This window comes from Aethalodelphis obliquidens, unplaced genomic scaffold, assembly GCF_003676395.1.
Source record: "Aethalodelphis obliquidens isolate GAN/ISIS:26980383/991018 unplaced genomic scaffold, ASM367639v1 scaffold72, whole genome shotgun sequence".
Lineage (NCBI taxonomy): Eukaryota > Metazoa > Chordata > Mammalia > Artiodactyla > Delphinidae > Aethalodelphis > Aethalodelphis obliquidens.
In genome coordinates, this window is record NW_020838016.1 from 849,505 (window position 1) to 867,088 (window position 17,584).

Consider the following 17,584-nt stretch of genomic DNA (forward strand, 5'->3'; position numbering starts at 1 on the left):
ATCTTACCCCTAGGTTCTTCATGACCCTTTTTTTTTTTTTCCCTTAGATTCCTTATATATGTGTTAGCATAAGGTATTTGTCTTTCTCTTTCTGACTTACTTCACTCTGTATGACAGACTCTAGGTCCATCCACCTCATCACAAATAACTCAATTTTGTTTCTTTTTATGGCTGAGTAATATTCCATTGTATATATGTGCCATATCTTCTTTATCCATTCATCTGTTGACAGACACTTAGGTTGCTTCCATGTCATGGTTATTGTAAATAGAGCTGCAATGAACATTGTGGTACATGCCTCTTTTTGAATTCTGGTTTTCTCAGGGTATATGCCCAGTAGTGGGGTCGTATGGTAGTTCTATTTTTAGTGTTTTAAGGAACCTCCATACTGTTCTCCATAGTGGCTGTATCAATTTACATTCCCACCAACAGTGCAAGGGGGTTCCCTTTTCTCCACACCCTCTCCAGCATTTATAGTTTGTAGATTGTTTGATGATGGATGTTCTGACCGGTGTGAGATGATATCTCATTGTAGTTTTGATTTGCATTTCTCTAATGATTAATGATGTTGAGCATTCTTTCATGTGTTTGTTGGCAATCTGTATATCTTCTTTGGAGAAATGTCTGTTTAGGTCTTCTGCCCATTTTTGGATTGAGTTGTTTGTTTTTTTGATATTGAGTTGCATGAGCTGCTTGTAAATTTTGGAGATTAATCCTTTGTCAGTTGCTTCATTTGCAAGTATTTTCTCCCATTCTGAGGGTTGTCTTCTCCTCTTGTTTATGGTTTCCTTTGCTGTGCAAAAGCTTTTAAGTTTCATTGGGTCCCATTTGTTTATTTTTGTTTTTATTTCCATTTCTCTAGGACGTGGATCAAAAAAGTTCTTGCTGTGATTTATGTCACAGAGTGTTCTGCCTATGTTTTCCTCTAAGAATTTTATAGTGTTCAGCCTTACATTTTGGTTTCTAACCCATTTTGAGTTTATTTTTGTGTATGGTGTTAGGGAGTGTTCTCATTTCATTCTTCTACATGTAGCTGTTCAGTTTTCCCAGCACCACCTTTTTCACAGAACTAGAACAGAAATTTTCACAATTTATATGGAAACACAAAAGACCCCGAATAGCCAAAGCAATCTTGAGAAAGAAAAATGGAGCTGGAGGAATCAGGCTCCTGGACTTCAGACTATGCTACAAAGCTACAGTATACAAGACAGTATGGTACTGGCACAAAAACAGAAATATAGATCAATGGAACAGGATAGAAAGCCCAGAGATAAACTCATGAACCTGTAGTCAACTAATCTATGACAAAGGAGGCAAGGATATACAATGGAGAAAAGACAGTCTCTCCAATAAAGTCACTTTTGAGCAAAATGGCTGTTGTTGGCAGAGTGTTCTGAGGGGACCTCACTAATTCAGTTAAAAACTAGGTCATACTCCACTACAGCAAATATTACTCCATAGAAGAACTCTGTGCAACAATAGCTTTCCAAGATCCTAGCACTAATCACTTTTTGTCACAAAATATAAGAATTTGGTAAAATCCCAGTAAAGAGAACTGAGACTCTCTTGGAATACTTTAAAATAGACTCACATTCTTTATTTAGCTATCATGGCAGACTAATAGCACAGCTTGAGAGTTTGCCTAAATGTAGATGTTCTGTATCAGGAGGTACAACTTGGACCCAAGTTTAACTAGTGGTGGCTTCAGAATTGTTACAGGAGAGAGGCTAGAGGAGGTTTGGTGTGGGGGCCTGGGATTCTGCATTTTAAACAGGACTCTAGGTGATTCTGTTGCACACTTTGGGAAAAGCCTCAGAGAATAACTCTTAATAATGCAAATAGAAATTTGCTTTTAGTTAAGAAGGACATAAAACAAGTCAAGATATCACCAGAGAGTTCATCAGTTTGGTGTGGTTAACAAAAGGTAATAGGTTCTTTTTGCAATATTTACTAAACCAACTGGAATTAAACCTAGTTGTGAACCTGGCTTTTAAATTTAGTGTACTGAATAGTCTTCTGAGTATTTATTCCCTATGAATTATTTTTGGCCTTAAAAAATCTATTCTCACAAATTATGTGGAAGCGTTTCTTGTATTTCCAATCTTTATGTCATTAGTGATTTGTGTTGCAGAGTTGATTTCCCTTGTTAAACAATGAGTTCCTCAATCTAGCAGCTTATACAGGCATTCTCAAGCATGGCTGGATACAAATCACCTGTGGAACTTTTTAAACCCATAGTTGCCCAGGCCCCACTCCTCACTCCACTCGCAATCTCTAGGCACAGGACCCCCAAAACCTATTTCCTTAAAAGCGTTAATGTACACCCAAGCTTGAGAACCAGTGGTTTAAAGACAGCACAATAAACTTTCTCTGAGACTTTCAAACACATTTTTCTTGGTTAGACGTTTCGTTACTCCAGCTGCAGCCAGAACCATTGTTGTGCTAGATTCAGTGCATTCCCTGCAACTCTGAGCTTTGTGCTATGCTATCTCTGATAGAGACACTCGTGAACAATGTCTGAGATTGTTAAGCAGGCTTCACTTGTAGGGCTGATAAGCCAGAGGCCCAAGACACACTGACAAGGGTGAAGTTTTCTCTAAGTGACAGTTTGATCACCTTGAGGAATAGTGAGAGAAAACTTCTGGAAGCAGTGTCACATCACCTGGTCTGAAGTAGGAAGAAGGTTTTAGAGAATGCAGCACTTAGACCTTTGAATCACTTTGGTGCAGTCTTGAGTAATAGGGATTGACTGTGTTGAACAACAAATATTCTAGTGGCCAGTCTGAAAATACTTAGATTTAGGTCAAGTTTTAGAGATGACAGAGGCATTGGGCTTCCTGAATTCCAGACTCCGGAATTACTGACAGAAGTCTATCTCGATAATTTCAAAGATCCCTAAGATAGGATATTACAACCTCTCTGGCTTAGTTTGGATAGTTCTGGCCTGAATTGTCCAAGATGCTGCAACAATTAGCTCCCTACATGTTATTCCTATATGTTTCTTCCTGAGTTTGCCTGTGTAGCTCTGTGACAGACTGCAAGTTTCCAGAAAGCAGAAACCACTCATGTTGCTTCTCTGGCCAAGAGTATAGCACAGTGACACACATGCCCAATACTTTAAGATGACCTAGTTCTCGATAAGGAGCGTCCAACCAAATCAGCACAGGTTTGTGTCCCATGGGCCAAGGATGGTTGATGTTGAAATTAAACATACCTTCCCTCAGCCTGTGCCCAAACTACGAGCGTCACCAGAACACCCCTTGTTTAGTCAGTCACTGGAATACTTTCCATCACTTGAAGAAGGAAAATGTCTTGAAACTTTTAGATAACATGGAGCGGGGGTTTTAACCATCATTTTCTGACAAATGTCCTCAAAATATTGCTACCCAAAGCGTGGTCCTCAGAACAGGAACATCATCATCACCGCTTAGAACTTGTTAGAAAGGCAGAGTCTCAAGCCCCCATCTCAGACTTAATGGATCAGAATCCTCCTTTTAACAAGATGCCCAGGTCACTCTTATTCATATTTAGAATTTGAGATATCGATTGATCTAGTAATTGCTCAATCAAGCGCCAATTAACCCCCCAAACAGACACTCAGCCCTTTGTGCACACCTCGCACCCGCTCCGCTCGGTAGCAACCGATCCCCCAGAGACATCGGAGACGGTGCTGCCGAGGGCAATTTGGTGATTGGCTGGCACTACCACGTGACCGGGGCTGGTCCTCCCGTGCTACTGGATTGGCTCTCGCGGACGCTGACGGACAGGGCCGGGGCGGGCCAAAGCTGGGTCTGAGAGGCGCGCGCGGGGGCGCGAAGGCGCGAGAACGCGAGTGCGCGTGCGCAAGCGGTGGGGCATTTTTTCCCGAGCCGTCGGAGGGAGCTGGAGCGCTTCTCCCGAGGTAAGAACAGCCGCGGGGCGGCCTCCCTGCCCTTCCGCTGCCGGGTGCGGGCCAGCGGGGAGGGAGGAGGTCTGGGGTTCGCCCGCCCGGGGAGCCTCGCTTGGGAGAGGATGCAGACCCGGGCTCAGCCATCATCCTCGGTGCCTCGGTTTCCCTTTTTCTGCCCTCTAATGCATCTGCCCATCCTCCTCACCGCGGTGACGGGTCCGCCTGAGGGGAGTTGCCCACCTGGCAGCTTCGCCTCAGCCTTTGTTTCCCGCCCGGGGGGATGCTGGTATCGACCCCCTCCCCAGGTAAAGGGTGAAAGGTGGTGGGGCAGGGGCCGGGGAGAAGATATCTTTAATTCAGTGGGACCTGTCACATGTGAAAACGAAGAAAAAAATGTGGTGTCTCTTTGGCCAAGCCGCGGGACTCGAAGTAATCCGGCGGCGGCGAGCAAAGCCGAATTCCTGGTGCAGCCGTGCGGGCGGTGGTGGGGGCAAGGACCGGTGGGCCAGCCCAGGTGCACCGGTGCAAGGCTTCTCCGGACCTGCCCGCCAGCTCTCAGTCCCCGAGCTGCACCGAAATTGAACGCTTTCAGCCTGCTGAAGGAATCCAGAGATCCGTAAGGAGACGGAAAATGATGATTTTAAAAGCAGTTGGGCACTGGCGGAGCAGGTCTAAATGAGAGGCTACCATAAGAAATTACAGCGAAACTGATGACTGGTAATTGTGAGGAGGGAGATGCCTGCAGTGAACTGCAGACCAGACCATCACACTGATATTCTCCTTCAAGAAAACCTTTTTCTGAGGGGCGGGGTGGGGAGGGGAGGGCGTTTATCTCTGTAAACTGGTTATCTCTGTAAACTGAGGTTTTTCTGGGCTGCCGAAGCAAGTAATGACTTATTTCCAGCATGTTAATGGGCTGTAGGGAGAAGGGAAGGCAGGGTCTAAATTACACCCATTTAGATCTCCTTAATTCTTTGAAAAGTGCATGTTTAAAGAAGACCATTGGATGCCAAACCTGCTTGTGCATGGGGGGTGGGGGGGAATGTCTCCTTTAAGTCATACTTTAAAAAGGGAGGCATCCCCTGCCTCTTTCCTTCTGCATTTCCCCAGACCTGCAAATAGCAAGGGCAAAAAGTCCCTTCAGTTTTCCACTGGTTAATTTGTTAGATATACCTGGTAGTCTGCTCGGTAAGAAATGGTTCAACTAACTGTTATTAGGAAGATTTTACTGTATTCTGGAGTTTCACTGTAATTCATTTAGAACTTACTCTGGTAGGAAATGGACAACAATCTCTCCGGTTCCTGGTAGCTACTGCTTCAAAGGCTTTTTATTACTCTTACCTTCCCCATACAAAGTTTTGTGTTTTTTTAGGAAACAGTGTGATTTTTTTTTAGGCATCTAAGGCACACCCCATGCCTGTGAAATGCCTACACTTGCTAAGCAACCAATTTACTTGGCAAGTTCAAGCTAACTGAAGAGGGAACACTTAAATTTGTTAGGGGGAATCAGAATTAACATCAGCTGTAACAAATCAACTTTTGGTGGTTCTCTGGGGTGAGCGAAAGTAAAAGAGAAGGTGCTGCAAAGCTTGTTGGGAATATAACAAATTACTCTCATAAAGTAAAATATAGATTGTCACCTGACAGCTTGGAATAGTAAGAATAATTTTAAAATTTGTCAGTGATTTGTTTTTAGCTGGTATGCAGTGGGGAGAGGAAGGAATTCTGAGGCTGGGGTAGGTGGTATAGTTTGAAAAGGTATATGCTTATGTTTAGAGAGAAAAATGTCACTTTTGTTATATAAATACACAGAGGGCATGCAGTGTTTATCTTTAGCCTGTGGAAGGGAGGCAGGGGTTTTGGAAAGGTTGAGAAACACTTATTAGGTTACACAAGGGAAAACAGAAAGATTGGCAGGCTTAGTTCATCTTTAGGGAAGCAAGGTACCTCGGTGACCTACAGGACAAGGTTTATTTTCTGAGTCGATAAAAGCCCACTAGTGTAGCTTTCAAAGCAACAACAAAATCATTTCCTTTCTGTTGTTTCTGTCCCCTGGGTCAGGGAGGGGGGGGATAGAGAGTGAATGAGAGAGATTAGAGTCTGACCTGCATGCCTAAGCAGTAGCGTCCTTTGAGCAGGATCTGTGTCACATTGTGTAAATCTAAGAGCCTTCACGTTGAGAGAGGTCTGAGCACCTTCCCTGGGACACTTGCTGTAAGATGGAGCGGGATAACATTGCCACAGGTGGGGGCACGGGTGAGATCATCTGATACAGAAGCATGGGGGGGAAAGGAGAGCTAGGAAGTGTTTAATTCAGCGAGGCTCAGCCTTGAGGAGCCTTGAGGAGGCATTTCTAGGCAGAGCCGCCTCACTATTGGCTAGACTGGCTGGGCTTTTTGTGGCTTACAGAAGACCTGCCCTTCACGATGGGGGCTCCTGTGGAGTTCCGTGTCTCAGATTGTAAGCATCAGTTATGCTTGTAATGTGCTCTAGAAAAGAAAGGCTCACAAAGACACAAATCTAGGCTACCATTCTTTCAGATCCTTGGCAAGTCACCCACTGGCTTCCAGAAAACAAGTTATGCCCTCCCTACCAGTAGATGGCACTGCTGTCTCTGGGAATTCCTGGAAGAGATGAAATATAGAGCTGGCAAACCAGCGGTGTGTAGCCTCTAGTATAGATTTTGAAAGGCTGTATCGGTTCTCAAAGAAAATCTAAAAAAAAAAAAAAAAGTTCTGAAAGCCAGAAATGTTGCTCTAAGGTAGGGATGGTGACCGTGGGGGTTGAGAATGGTGCCATTACTCTGCTGGTTGTGTGTGGCAGGTGGAGAGGGTAAACTGACAGTGAAGCCTCATAGCACAGGTTTTGAAAGTACTTGGCATACATGTTGGCTAATTGAGAATGAGGTTGAAATCATGATTCAATCAAAATTCCCAACAACTTAATAGTTTCTACTTCTTTGCTTATAAAACTAGTCTCTACATGTGGGCGGGACTATGGAAATACACGTGTAACTTTTAAACCTGATCAGTATCTAATAATTACATGATCTGAAGATAGTGGTGAGGGTATTAGTTAAAATAATGCTCGTAGTTACTATACTTCAGCGCTGTCCACAAAGGTAGGTCAAAGTTATTCTGAATCCTAAAACTTAAAAATTCCTAACAAGTATTTTAAGATTTTAAGATTGTATTAACAATTCAAATCTTGAACTCCGGTTTCATTGACCTTATTAGCCAGGGTTCGTTCATCTATTCCCCTGTTTTGAAATACCTTTTTTGTTTTTGTTGTTGTTTTTCATTTTTTGTAATTGACTGTTCTTTGAGATGGATTTTTTAGCCATGATATTTGAGGGAGGTAGTACTGTTGCTAGTGAGGTTGCTGTGCATACGAGCTTTGACCCTACTGGAGGCATAGAGCACTGCTGCTGGGAGTCATTACCCCAGTCACCTGCTTCCTCGTGCCATCCCCATTCTATGGCTCAGCTTATTTGAAGTTTATTTCTGTCTCTCTTCAAGTGAACTCATGAGCTAGGTTCTACTACCAGTGCCAAATCCTAAAATCCTGCTGATGCTAGATGGCAGTAGTCACAACAGTCCAGTAGCACTGCCTCATCATGTGACCTCAGATACATTTATTTGCCTTTCAGAACCTCAGTTTTCTCACCTGGTCACTGGGATTGGTGAGATGTGGGGCATGTCTCTTAAAATCCCTTCTAAGTCTAAAATTCTATGACCAGGTGAGTCTTAATAAGGTATTTCTGAAGCCTCTGAAAAATTCTCATCTAGAAGGTATTTTCATGCAGTGAACCTAGGGCAAAAAGAAATCTCACTAATATTTCTTCTCAGAGAAATGATTGTGCATTGTCTTAGAATCCTAATAATTCAGAGTTGTAAGAAACCTAGGGATGGTTTAGCTCAACCTTCTCATTTTATAGGCAAGGAATTTCACCTCAGAGCTGAGTGACTTGACCAAGCTAACAGAGCTAGTTAGAGAACTAGGACCCAAGCTTGGGCTCATGTCAGTCTTGCCTTCTCCAGTGCTGTGTTTCTTCACCTGCCATCAGTACACAGAAGATGCTGTGTCTACAGGGCTGGAGCCAAAAAAATTCTGAGTAATTCCTTAATGTAGGGTTTTAAAGCTACAGCATGAATAGTGTTGTGTTTGAGCAGAAATTCAAGGTCAGGCTTCTTTTCGCACCTTATTCTTTTCTTCACTGACTGTTATTTAGCAGCATTGTTACTATACATACTTGTATTTTTAAAACTTTTCTGCATAACGTTTCCTGTAAGAAAAAGCTTTCATCACCCTAGAAGAGTCATTCCCCAATCAGATGTTTTTAAACTGGGTCCATGGACTCTCTGAGGGCTATGTGGATAGAAGAGTGTTTCCATATAATTGGCTTCCTTTGTAATCTTATATATTTTCTCTATGCATTTAACAGATTATTCTGAGAAGGAGCTCCTTAGGCTTCAACAGATTGCCAAAAGGAGGGGAGGGTCCATGGCACAAAAATAGGGTAAAAATTTGAGGGTCTAGAATAGGTTCAGGGAAATGGCCAGGATGTGAGAATTTTTGAGGTGCTAGAGACACTATGGTGGAAGAGAGTTGAGGGTGGAGTACAGAAGTAAACCTATAGAAGTTCTTAGAACATTTTACCTTTATTACAATGCTTGAAATTACTAAATGAAGATGCTGATAATAGCATTTTACCCATCTTAATGATGGATATGCAAGTATGGATTTCCATTTATCATTCCTTGCTCAGTAAGTACACCCTCCTAATTTCACCAAAACACTTTCAAATTTATATGGCTTTATTGGAGACATGCATACTAAGAGCCTCCCTTCTTCCCCAGTCTGATTTGATTTCCAGGTAAGTCAGTGCCTTTCTGACTTAGGACTTGGAGTTTGGACTCCTGTCTCTCACTGCTGAGGCCCTATGTTTTACTTTCTGCTGTTAACTCTTAGGACTCACCATGATCTCAGAGATGCAAAATAATTTAGATGTCGGGGATAAAAAATCTTGAGGTTCCTTTATTTGTCCCCAGGGTTGACTACAGAAACCACTGCTCCTCCTCAGCTAATTATTTCCTTTTCCTTTTTTATATGCAACCTCAAATTCTCTTTTTCTAATTGTCCCCTAATAGTAGTGACTCAGTGTGTGTATATGGAAACTAAAAATTCTTGTTTTTGCCAGAAGGTATACAGAAGTTAATTTGTGTTCAAGTCACATTTTGGACACATGAGATATAACTTTGATGGAAATCACTATGTTCTGAAGAACGTCTGCTTGGAAATCTCAATGTCTGTCCTGTAACCCCCTCACTTACATTTGGTATGATGGTGACCCATGCTGGTCAATGCTACCTTCTGGTACCTTCTTAGATTTGGGCCAGGGTAGCATTTATTCTCACTTTAGGAGAAGAATAAAACTACCATTTCTTCTTCAGAAGGAAAAGAAGAATTGAATTTATGTAATAAGAGAAGAAAAAGTCAAATTTCTGGATTCTAATTCCAGCACACTAAGTTGTTCTGAGATTTCGGGGACATCGTTGACTTCTCTGAGTTTTTTACTTGTCTGGAAAATAAGAGGGGAGAGCAGTGACCACTTTAATTCTTTCCAGTTCCAAAATCCTGTGACTCTATGAAATTTTACTTGGTACCCAGATTAAACCTATCCTGAAAATGCTGGCTAGTTGGGAATTCATGTATAATCAAAGTCGGTGCCAAGATAATAATTCTTTGTAACTGCAAATCACTTTGCGGTATACAAAAATATTCTCTAATTTAAAAAATCTCTTTTCTAGTTAAGGTGTGGTCAGAGAACAGCAGCATTGGTATCATCTGGGAGTTTGCAATCTGCATTTTATCAAGATGCCCAGGTGCCATGCATGTACATTAAAGTCTCAGAAGTGCTGTTTTGTCTCATTTTGAATCGCACGTTGACACACAGGTCAATGAGGGAAGCAGGGTATTTCACAGATGAGGAAACCATATCTCAGAGTTGTTAAGTGACTGTTAAGTAACTAAGTCAAGTTCACCGTGCTAGTGTCTCACCCAGAACTCCATACTCTAAAACTAACATTGTCTTCTTTGTTGGGCTGGAGTCAGGCTTGTATGAGACTGATCACTAGCTACCCAGAAACCCATGGGCTTAGGTGTGGCTGTGTAACTGAGTGCAAGCAGAAAAGGGTTGTGGTCCACTTCTAGGAAGAAAACAGAAAAAGAGAACGCCCATGTGAGTTCCTCTATGTTGTTTTACGCTCCTCGTAGGCTGGAATGGAAAGGACCCCTGGGGGATCTTGGAAGCTGTGTTTAAGGATGGCAGGACTTTTGTCAGCCTGGGTGCCTGGATCACTGATCAAGGAGGGCCCCTCCACTGTTCGCTTGTCCAGTATGTATATAGGGACCAGAAACAAACTTTTACTGAACTAGAGGTAGTATATGTGTTTGGGTCTATGTGTTAAGTAAGTACTTAGCCTACACTAGCAAATTCACTTGAGCAGTAGCTTGGGACTTGAAGTTACGGATCTTCTGGCCTAACGCATTCATTCATTTCTCGTCTTTGGTAGCTGGTGATTGATCGGTTGTGGTCCACCATGCAGAAGTGAGTGGTGAAAGGCAGCAGAGCTGATGGGTCGCAAGGATGTAAGTGCCTTTGAAGGCTCTCACACCCTCTACTCCAGGGTAAGTCAAAGGCATTGTTGCCATTGTTGCTCTGGTTTTACTCTTGTATTAACAGCCTCTTGGAGTCAGTGCAGTGGGGTGCCCTGTTTGTGAAAGGTTCCCAAAGCCTTTAGTGATTCAGCTGATAAACACCATTAAGATCAGTACTTACAAAGCTAAAACCATTGTCAGGGTGATGGGATGGAATCTCTGCATGAGAATATCTCAGCACAAGAATTTTTAGTGAGTTTGTGTAGGATTTGATTTATGTGGGTGGTGAGGGTGTTGCTGGGCCTTCCTGAGATACACTGTAGAGGAGGGAACTAGGCCTGAGTGCCGCTTTCCTGTAGCCATATCATATTGTTAGCTCTGCTGGCTCAAATTCCCCTCTCTCAGCATCCTCCCCCTCCATGGATTACTTTGCTTAACTTTTCCTGCATTAATCACTTTTCTTTTCAGGATGGGGGGCGGAAACAGCTTACCAGAGAGTTGATGATTCCCAGTTTGGTGGATAATAGCAGTAGCAAAGCACGTGGTTCTGCCCATTCCATTTTATTTTATCCAGTGTCACTGGAAGTCACATGTCCATTCCCTCCTCATCTGTTTGCAGTCCCTAGTGCAACGGATGTAGGCACTGGGAGAATTATAACCAAAGCTGGCTTTGGATTTTCATTTGTCCTGAAGATTTTTGAGATCAAAAGGAGAAGTTCACTGCTCGGTGTGCCCTTCTCAGAGACAAGTGGAAGTCTGGGAGGGAGGGGTGGAAAGGACATCCAATCCTTTCTGAACTCTCTGGCTTCTAGAGCTTAAACTAAAATCAGACTCACTGAAGAGAAAATTATAGTTAATACAAATCTAAGCAGAGCTAAGGATGGTTAAGAAAGAGGGGGACAGGAAGTTATATAACAAAAATAAAAGTAATCAGCTGAAAAACTGGATGGAGGGTTGTTTTTAAGCACCTTTTTTCAATACTGTTGCGCCCTTGCTGATAACGTCCCATTACCCAGGCTCAGACAGAGGGCACCCAGAAAGGCTGATGTCCTTCTGTGCCTTACATGGCTCAGTAATGAGTACAATTTACTGAACAAAATAGACAATTAGCAGCTGTAGACCTCTGGAGATTCCTATAAGCATACATCATTACTGCTCTGGAGTGATGCACATGCTTAGAGATAAGCAAAGCAGAGAAAAGGCAGCTGCAAAGCACATCAACAACTGAAGAGTCCAGGTGAGTGGCCAGACACAGACCCCAGCTCAGTGCCTGGGGGTCACTAAGGAAAGGACCTTGTATTTGCTAAGCTTTCTCATTAGAGGAAAGGAGCCAGACTTCGCCAGCTTTCCTCAATTTCCTCTGTGGCTCCCATATATTTTGCATTTTAAAAGTAACTAAAATGTATAGCATGCCAGAAATAACACTGAACTGGCATGTTTCTTGTGTAAATGTTGTACAAGGATCAAATTACAGAGGGAGCCATTCTTTATTGACTAGGGGCCAAAGAAAGTAGTGCTGGGGTTGCCAGAGGATCAGGGGTTCTCATCCTGGGCACCACTGACATGCTGAGCCTGGCGATTCTTTGTTGTGGGCTGTCCTGTGCATTGTAGCATGTTCAGCAGCATCCTTGGCCTCTACCCACTAGATGCCGGTAGTTCCCCCACTCCACCCCACCGCAATCGTGACAATCAAAAATGTCTCCAGACACTGCCAAATGTCCCCTGGGGGGAAAACTGCCCCTGGTTGAGAACCACTGCTGGAGGCGTACAGTGACTTAATCTTGCTCTGAGTTTCTTTGGGACTGTATTTTAATCATTTAGCCTCATTTTGCTCCAGTTTCCCTACCTGTAAAATGGAGACAGCATTTATAACTCAGTAGCCTAAAGAAGGGATGTATGTAGTTCTGTGTGATTACTTGGGAGCTCTATAAATGCTAAGAAATATCTGTCTCCCCACATTTCCAGGACTCAAGGATCACTCTTAATCCTTGTGAAGGCAGTAGCTGAGGAGCAGGGGAGTTTGAAGGGTGAAGGGTTAGTGGTGTGGGAAATGATGAACAGTATTGGATTCTGATTTTACTTGAGAGCTTCATATTCAGCTCATTTCAACAATATACTCGTGAATAAAGGCTTTTTTTTGGAAAGTTAAAAAATGGGAGAGTGGAGGAAGGAGAAGGAGGCTGTTCAGAAGAGCAGTTAAGGAAATTGCTTTTGACCGGGGGTTGGGGGGTTGTGGTAATCTCTTAATGCTAAAGTGACTCATGTATAATCAGATCAAAGGACATAAAGAAGTAACCCCCCCCCCGAAGAAAAATATCCTCCCAAATGACTACTGATCCTAGAACAGATTTTGCAGGTAATACAACAAAGACCAGAGAATATTTGGAGAAATCTGTTTTTATCCTAGAACTTTTACATTTATGTTTCTTCTCTCCTTTGGAATTATGGAAAAGGGTTTATCTTCAACCCATTCTCTTTGAGTGATACGTAAAATGTTTTAATATCACAGGTGTTCTGATAATCTTCTAGAACTCTGTGTTGGAATGGTGAAAAAGGCCATCACCCTGACTTAGGCCTGAAGCAATCACATTATTTTACTAGAAAGCCTCAGTTTAACTCTAAGGAAGGGCAAGTGCAGGGATTAGATGTAAACTGTCCTGGCAGATTTGTGTTCAGCCTTGCTGTGTTTCTGGTCCCTGCAATTATTAGATACACTCACAAAATTTACAACAAACACTACCATATTGACACAGGCACAGTGCGGACAGAGAACATTGCCATCATCAGAGGGAATTCTGTTGGATAGCACTGCTTCAGTCTGTAAGGACCCTATTTGTCAGAAATGCACACTTGTAGTGACAGCATATGCGCTTGTTATAGCAAGACCTTACCTCATTTAAAACAGGATTGCATTTTGGACTTTTCCATCCTAGGGCACTTTTCAATCTGTGAGTGGCTCTTGCTGAACTTTTTACCTTGCTGCAGCATCTGTCTGTTACAGAAAGTGCCATGGGCCTGTCTCTCTGACATAACTGAGCGCACTGCCTCAGAAATATTTGTGCTTTAATCCAAGGCTGCTGAGCTGTCTCTTTCCATCTGGTCTCTCCATGCCCTGATCCTTGGTGGTGAAGCTAGTTTGTGCAGGATGTCTCTTTTGATACTGCCTAGAGCATAACAAAGAGTCTGGGAGAGGTGGCGAGAGAGTTTTCACCTTCCCTTCTTCCAAGCCCCAGTGTGGCTCAAAAAAGTGTTTCATAAGAAGGTATTAATTCACAAATTTAATCTCTCAAGTTTAATCTCTGAGGAGTTATCCCCTAAAGAATTAGTCTCTAGATTTTCCAACAGACATATTATAGTACAAATTTAGTAATTAAGCCCTTTAGCAACATGGAAGAATTTTCAGGTGATATATTATCTATTACTAGCACCAACATTAGTTGCTCAGAAACTACCATAATTAGAACAAAGGAAAAGATGTGGAAATAAAGACACACATTTTAAAAGATATAATTTAAATCTGAGCCCAAGACTGTTTTGCGTGGTAGCGGGACTGAGAACAAGGAGTTGTGTGCTGTGAGTAGTGTTCCTGGAGGGCGAGGGGAAGGAGGTGGCGGGGGCGAGGTGATCTCCAGACAGTCTTCACTCGACTGCTTCACTTCTGATGGTGTGGTGCTGGTCCTCTTACTGCCCTCCTCTCTTCACTTTGCCTTTCTTTCCTGCTTTGGTCTGCTCAGAATGTTGGAGGGGTCTCAGCGTTTCTCAAGGGAGGTGCTGTTAACATTTTGATACAGTGATTCATCATCGTGTGGAACTTTGCTGTCCATTATAGGACATTTAGCATCCCTGGTTACTAAATACCTGTATTACTCTAACCAAGTCACTGAGTCAACCAGCATGGCCCCTCACATTTCCAAATACTGCCTGTGATTGAGAATCACTGGTTGCTAGAGAGTTAAGTGGGGTCTTTTGTTAGGAGGGAGGAGTAATTAGAGTTGCAGAAGGGGCAGTGCTCCGAGGGGCTGGCTCATTAATTTCTGATATGACCTGACCTTTTCCCAGTGCTGGAACTGCTTTGGGAGCCAATCTTATTTTTTAGGGACCAGAAGAATCAGGTTTTGCTAGTGGAAAACTTGGTCCCTGAACCTTGAAATCAACCAAGAAGTCACAGGGGGGATTCTGTCAGTGCCACAGAGGATGGAGAGACTACTAAGCCTCCCATAGGATGCTGGGTTTTTATTCTAGACTTACTGTGGCTGAACCTTCTAGATCTACTGAAAGTAAATGGTGGTCTACATGTGGCAGGGATCGACTGGGACAAAAAATGCAGCATGGGCAATTTAAAGACAATCCAGGGGAAAGGGGCTTTGCCAGCCATTTCTTTTCTTTCTCTGTGATTACAAAAACTGGCAAAGTAGCCCTAAATTTGTGACGTTATGTGTAGACTGTCAGATGGGAGATCTGAGATTGTTTTATCGTTAGTAAAGAGAAAAGGAACACTTTCAGATATCTTGCTGTGGTGCCCCTATAAATGTCTTTGATTACAAGAACAGAAACTCATTCAAGTTGCCTTAAGAAATGGAAGGCTTAAGTAAGGATGCATGAGAAAATAAAACAAATGTCAGACATGTGGCAAGTTGGGAGGAATCCCAGAGGCCTTTCAGGATGAGAAAGAGCCATAGTCTGGCCAGACCTCATGGAGACAGGACCTCACTCAGGACCAGGAAGATTGTCCCCTGATCTGTTGCAACTCCAGCATGTATCTGCACTAACAGTACTTGATCAGTCCACATTCTACTTCTCAACCATTAACATGGCTCAGCATTTCCGTTTTGGCTTCTCTGCTCATGTCTTCCTGTCGCCACAACCTAACTGATGGTCTGTGTACGGACCAAGAAGGAAAGGAATATGATAATTCTGTAGTAACTATCATCCCCCTGGTCAAAGCTCTTCTACCAGGCAGTCTTAGGGGTCTACAGTCTCTTGGTCCACACAGCTGTGGCCTAGGTCTTCTTGCCTCAACAAGGACTGTGGTTTCTCTGGAAGGGAGCAATGGTGGGGTAGACTGATAGAACATGAGACCTCTCTGGTATAAGGACCCTGAATTCTTAACTCTTGGAATCAATATAAACAGTGATTATGGGTCATGTGTATAGTAAAGAATTGGAAGATTACTTTCAAAGCCTACACGTTCAGTAGCAATTGTGAAAAAGCCTGTATCCCTTTTTTTTTTTTTTTTTTTTTTTTTGAGGAGACTGACTGCATCCCAGTGCAGAATGGTAGGGAAATTGCTGGGCTAGATGGTTGGGAAATGAGGAGTTGTATTTTCCATATGGATATCTTATTTTTTGCATCTGTCAAATGTGATTCCCTCAACCACCCATGTATCCCACAGGAATAATGGCTAGGTGGCTGTCTGAATGTTTTGACGTCTCTGACAAGTGTTCAATAGCTAGGTTTGTAAGATTCCAGTTCTGACAAAGGAAAATAACTTGGCTTATTACTCCAAAGATAAATTCCATATAGATGTTGTCATTTTGGGGATTACTGCCTTACAAAGCAGACTTTAAAATGTTTTGTGTTGTAGTGTGTTTTGTTCATTTACCCCTAATCTTGGAGAGTTGAACCAGTGATTGACTATGACTTTACAAGGAGTGCATTCTCATATTGCAGAAGGCTCTGTCCCTATTTATGATTCTCTGACAGGGTAAGAATGATGGTTCCAGCTCCATGGGCCTGCACAGCTGTGAAGGGTGTGCCCTGTGGTAGCACAAACAGTGAGCACATTGGCTCACTGAATCCACTGAAGGCTCTTACTCTTCTCAAGTAGCTGCAGCACGGGGGTGCCACATACAGAGAGTCAGTATTTCCTTAGATGCAGCTTCTTTTGAAAGAGGCAGAAGAGAAGTGCAGTGGGGCTCCTGCAACTGCTGGTTGAGGAAAGAATGTACTCTGTTATTGAAGGATGATCGGGATCAGCTTTCTCACCCAGCTGCTGCCTACTAAGGGGAAAGGAGCAGAGATGAATCTTTTGCTTCAGTTTCTCTTCTTACTCTGTGAAGATCCCTATCCCCTCTATTGAATTTTTTTAATGAGAAGGGAAAAATAGAGCATTGTATCATATTAGTTTTAATGTATATATTCGAGTTTCTTCTGAGCAGGAAGATTTGTATACAGATAACCACATATTTCCAGATTAAAATCTTCAGTTTTAATTTTAAACAAGTGCTAACCTTACTTTATCTTTAGTTTATACTGTAAGTCAAATTTGTGCATATCTAATTTATTTTTTACAAAAATAAAACAACATTATGTTTTTTCTCATAGAATCAGGAATTAATTTGCAGCCCCTGCATGAAGATTCTGTAGCAACAGTAAAGGCATCTGCTCTGTCTAGGGTGTAAAGAGGTTCTGAAAGATGGCTGAGAACCCCAGATCCTGAATTCTGGGATTTTGTCCTGCTGTAGTCCACTCCCTGTGAGGTTGTTGGGGGATAAATGTGCTCGGGAGGCAAGGACTGAGGCCACAGATGCTTGAGGGGTGGGCTGAAACCTCCAGCTTTAGTGAACTGTCCTGTCCTTCCCATGAGCCACAGGAAGAGGTGATAGATCCTACTCAGGCTTTTTCCCTCCTGAGCCCATCATTGAATCTTGACCTTCAACTTTCCAAGAAACAAAGCTGTGGCTAGAGTATTGGGTTGGCCAAAAGGTTCGTTTGTTTTTTTCTGCAAGATGGCTGTAGTGGCATTTAGTTGTCTTCAACGTCATTGAAACAGTTTTGTTAGATCGTATTGTGACAGCTGTCATATCAGTGTGCATTTAAAAAAAAACATCAAAATTGGTGAATTTTTGTGTAGCCATTTTAATACTGAAGATGGAAGAAAAAAGCAACATTTTCGGCATATTATGCTTTGTTATTTCAAGAAAGGTAAAAACAAAACTGAAATGCAGAAAAGGATTTGTGCAGTGTATGGAGAAGGTGCTGTGACTGATCGAACATGTCAAAAGTAGTTTGCAAAGTTTCGTGCTGGAGATTTCT

General features: G+C 42.7%; 1 protein-coding gene across 2 annotated transcripts in view; it reads left to right on the forward strand.

Moving 5' to 3' along the window:
• Positions 1–3,848: 3,848 nt before the first annotated feature.
• Positions 3,849–17,584, forward strand: part of TMEM108 (transmembrane protein 108) — a 377,552-nt gene continuing 363,816 nt past the window's right edge. Inside the window, exons 1-2 of one of the 2 annotated variants that reach the window (XM_027091637.1) lie at positions 3,849–3,901; positions 10,465–10,579. The gene's annotated coding sequence lies outside the window, so the exon portion shown is untranslated. The remainder of the gene's footprint in view (positions 3,902–10,464; positions 10,580–17,584) is intronic. The other variant, XM_027091638.1, reaches the window with a different exon arrangement.